This window comes from Canis aureus, chromosome 2 (genome assembly GCF_053574225.1).
Source record: "Canis aureus isolate CA01 chromosome 2, VMU_Caureus_v.1.0, whole genome shotgun sequence".
Taxonomy (NCBI): Eukaryota; Metazoa; Chordata; class Mammalia; order Carnivora; family Canidae; genus Canis; species Canis aureus.
This window is the reverse complement of record NC_135612.1, coordinates 62,377,956-62,382,307: the sequence shown is the minus strand read 5'-3', so window position 1 is coordinate 62,382,307 and position 4,352 is coordinate 62,377,956. Positions and strand designations below refer to the sequence as shown.

General features: G+C 54.3%; 1 long non-coding RNA gene across 1 annotated transcript; it reads left to right on the top strand.

The window, feature by feature from the left end:
* Positions 1-306: 306 nt before the first annotated feature.
* On the top strand, positions 307-4,352 carry LOC144300128 (uncharacterized). The gene is made up of 2 exons (XR_013366746.1): positions 307-398; positions 751-4,352. It is a non-coding gene; the product is annotated as an uncharacterized LOC144300128 (long non-coding RNA).

Genomic DNA, 4,352 nt, shown 5'->3' with positions numbered 1-4,352 from the left:
CCGCCGTCCGCGGGTGCCGCCGACTTCCGCGCCCGGGCTGGGCGGGCGCCGCACCTTCCCGGAACTTTTCCCGGCGCGCCCCGCCCACCGCCGAGAGCCCCGCCCCGCACACAGCGACCGGCGTGGCCCGGGACCCGCGGAAAGGCCGTCCCAGACCCTCCGCCAGCCCGGCCCCGCCCCCACCGCCGCCCGGCCCCGCCCCCACCGCCGCCCGGCCCCGCCCATGGCGACCGCGTGGCCCCGCCCCCTGCCGCCAGCCCGGCCCCGCCCCTCCGCAGGCCCCAGCTTTGTGACCCGGTGGTCCTCCTCTGAGTGGCAGGCTTGTCCCAGCGGCCCGGTTCCCTCCTCCTCCAACGTCGGGGGAGTTTTCAAGGAGTCAGCGGAGAGGAGAAGCGAGGGTAAGCCGCCTCTATGCAGCCGCTGATAGGAGGGAAAGAAGGGAGTCAAGGGCGACCTCCAGTGCTGGACCCGTGCGCCGGTCGCATCCGCGACCTGCAGGCCAGGCTGGCCACGCCGAGCAACTTGAGCAGGGCAAGGTTCCAAGAGCGGAGCCCCGGGGGGTGCTCCCTCCCAGCTGCAGGGCAGTGGCGCGGAGCAGGGCGCTGCCTCGAGCCCGAGCCCCGCTCCAAGGTATTCTTAGAGCAGAAGGCGGAGGGAACTGCCCTGCTCTACCCTCACCTTCCCATCTCTTTTCTTCCCACAACTGCCCAGACCAACCACCAGTGTGTTTCACTCTGTTTTCTTTTTCAGAATCTGCTTTCGCCCACGGTCACACCAAGCACAGCCGTGGCCTTTCAAAGGTCACCCTGCCCTGGTGTGTGCGCCTTCCCGTCTTCCACCTTGTCCCCCTCTGGTTTTCCCCTTTGTGCAGTCCACTGCCAAGGTTGGGCTGGGCCCAGGAAACACCCTGCAGGCTTGTAATCAAGTCTCATACAAATGTATGAGCAAAGGCAGCTCAGGCTTCCTCCTCTGCAGAGGGAAGATCAGGGCCAGTACCCTCCCTCCTGGGTGGGGTTGTGGGGCCTAGAAGAGGAGGTGCACATGTCCTACACAGTGTAAGTCCACAATCCCTGGCCATGGCTATGGATGAACCGTTTTGTTTGGCTGAGGCAGTGGTAAAGACAGAAATGGCTCGGTCCCACAGCTGATTGAGGTGGGATGGTCCTCATTCTATTGCCATATATGTATCTAGGGGCCAGTCACTTAAATGCCCTTGACCCTGGTTCTCAGCTGTGAAATGGGCATTCCAGTCTCTCATCCAACACTCTCAGGGTCTCATGTATTTTGGAAATCAGAATCTTTGTATTTGACATAGGTACCTGTCATGGGGGCAGCCACCCTCCAGAAAAGATCTCAGGTCCTGGGATCCATCCAGTTCCAGTTATTTCACACTCTGATGCCATCATAACCAATAGGATGTCACAGAAAGGATGGAGTGTGATTTCTGCAGCAGAGTTGAAAGTCATTATGGCTACTGCCTTGCCCTCTCTTGGATCACCAGCTCTGCGGGAAGCCACCCTCCATATCATGAAGACACTCAGGTACCCCTGTGGGTGGCAAGGAACTAGTGCTTTGTGCCAATAGACAGCGTCATCTTGCCCACTGTTGTCAGCGAGCTGCCTTGGGGCCCCACCCTCCAGCCCGCTCAAGCCTGTAGGCCGACATCTTAACTAAGCACCTGCCGCACCCCGGGCCAGAACCACCCAGCAAAGCTGCTTCCGAATCCCTGACCCATGGCAGCTGTATATATGACCAGTGTTTACCGTGAAGCTGCCACCTAGCATTTGGGTAGTTTATTACACAGCACTAGAAAACTCCCACATAGTATGTTAGAGTGAGCGTGCTGAAGCATGCAACAGCTCCTCAAAACCAGATATATTAAAATTTCCTCAAAGACAAGATGACTGTTCAGACTGAGATAAATAAAGATGACCAAAACCTTACAGCTCTCAAGTGAATTTCTCACCAACTTTAAGAAAAATGTTTTGCGTTTCCAAGCATTTGGGATCTTAAAATCACAAATGACGGATGGCAGACTTCCCAACAACACGTGCCTTACAGGATGTTGTGAGGATTTGGCAGGCTCACATACTTCATAGCATTGTTAACAGACTTAACAACATGCCTGTGCCTTCAACTAAAATCCAAGTAGTGAGTCAGGCACTGGGGATTCATGGGCAAACATCCTGATGGCGGAGACAAACCCTCTTCCCAAAAAAAAAAAAAAAAAAAATCTTTTTTTTTGCAATGTAAGGAAACTGTACAGGAAAGGGAGAGAGATAAGTAAGGAAACAAAGAAGGGACAAAGAAGGAGAAAAGAGAGGGCAGCCAGGACAGAGCAACCTAAGGCTGAGAAGGAGCCAGGCTCGGGAAGGAGTGAGTCCTGAGCAGAGGGAAGATGTGCCCCAGGAGGGGTGCACGGGTTGCTCAGCCAGTGAAGCATACACTTTTGGCTCAGGTCATGCTCTCGGGGTCCTGGGATTGAGTCCCCAGTTGCGTTCCCTGCTCAGTGGGGAGTGTGTTTCTCCCTCTGCCTCTCCCCTCCATTGTGTACTCTCTCTCTCTCACACAAAAATGAATAAATAAATAAAAATGTTTTAATGTGCCAGAGAGTTATAGGGGCCAACATCCTGGGCAGAGCGGGACCAGATTGGCCTCTGTTAGCAGCCATGCCAAGGAGTATGGGGGTCTGGGGGTCTGTCCGAGGGGGCTAGTCAGGTGCACATACCTGCTGTCACACACCCCCACCATGACCACCACCAAACTCAAGCCCTTCCTTCCTACTTGGAGGAAGGTGAGTGTCTTAGCTCAGGCTTCCAGAACAAAATGCCACAGACTAGGGGCTGAAACCAAGGGCATCTGTCTCTCCCACCTCTGGAAGTCGGCAGCGTGAGGCACCAGCCAGATTGGTTCCTCCTTGACTTTCGCCTATCTCTCTCTCTCTTCTTACAGGGACACCAAGTTCTGTTGGATCAGGGCCCCACCATAATAACTTCATTCAACCTTAATGACCTCCTTACAGGCTATCTCTCCAAACACAGTCAGATTCTGGGAGTAGGGCTTTATTCAACATAGGAATTTGGTGGGAGACACAATTCCGTTGATAACAGTGGGGATGCTCCTGAAGAGCACAGAGAGATTTTCTGTTTTTTCATAAGGTGCCCAGCATATGAAGGAAGGTTCCCTCTGCCTTTGGAAGAGGAAAGAGGTGGAACACAGAAGGACAGAAGGCAGAGTGGGCATTGTTGTGAGCCTGGGCCACCAGCCCACCACAGCCCCTGCAAAGGCTGTTTGGTCCTGTTGCACCAGCCGTGGCAAATGGAGGAGGAAGTAAACCCTCTGCCCCCAAGTGTCTCCACACCTTCCCAGCCAGCCTAGCACAAACGTGAAGCTGTTACACTGGGTTTTAGGTTTACCATTTGCCTTTTTAAGATGCCCTTGCTTCTGGTGCATTGGAGCAGTAGAAAGAGCACCAGGTTGGGGGATCCCTGGGGGGCTCAGTGGTTTGGCGCCTGCCTTTGGCCCAGGGCGCGATCCTGGTAGTCCCGGGATAGAGTCCCGCGTCAAGCTCCCGGCATGGAGCCTGCTTCTCCCTCTGCTTGTGTCTCTACCTCTCTCTCTCTATGTCTATCATGAATAAATAAGTAAAATCTTTAAAAAAAGAAAAAAAAAAGCACCAGGTTGAAGAGACAGCCCTCAGTTCTAGGGGTGGAGTGGCCACTGCCCACCCTTCTCACCCTCTCGTACCCACCCCCACCCCCTCTCCACTCCTCACCCACTAGTCAGAAGAATCTCCTACCCCCAGCCCTAAACCCATTGTCCTTACTCACAGGACCTGAAACAAAGACCTACAAAGCCTGCTCCACAGGAAGCTGGGCAGGAGATAACAGGGAGCGTTGGGTTTCCATGCCTGGCACTTGTGCACTGTTTGGATTTGTACAGTAAAGGATTAGCTATGCAGGTTTGGCTGCTCAAAATGCACACACGGCAAAGGAAGAACTGGCCTTGACCAGCTCCTAGGAGATAGTCTCTGAGCTGTTGACATGTCCTGTCTGATAAAATATCTTTGCCTGGGGGCCTCAGGCCACACCACACAGTCTATGCTAACAATAGGATTTCTGGCAGGGCCAGGGAGTGCAATGTACCAGCCTGACCCCTGGAGGGGCCGGAAACTGGGGACCCAAGGCCAGTCACACTGGTTCTCCACACCAACATCAAGGCTGGGTGAGCTTCCCTGGTTGGCAGTGAGACAGAACAGGGACTGGACCCCCAAATCTAGCATTCCTTGGTTACCTCCATAAAAAAAAAAAAAAAAAAGCCTAAAACTCTACACCTCTTGAGTGGCATATCTT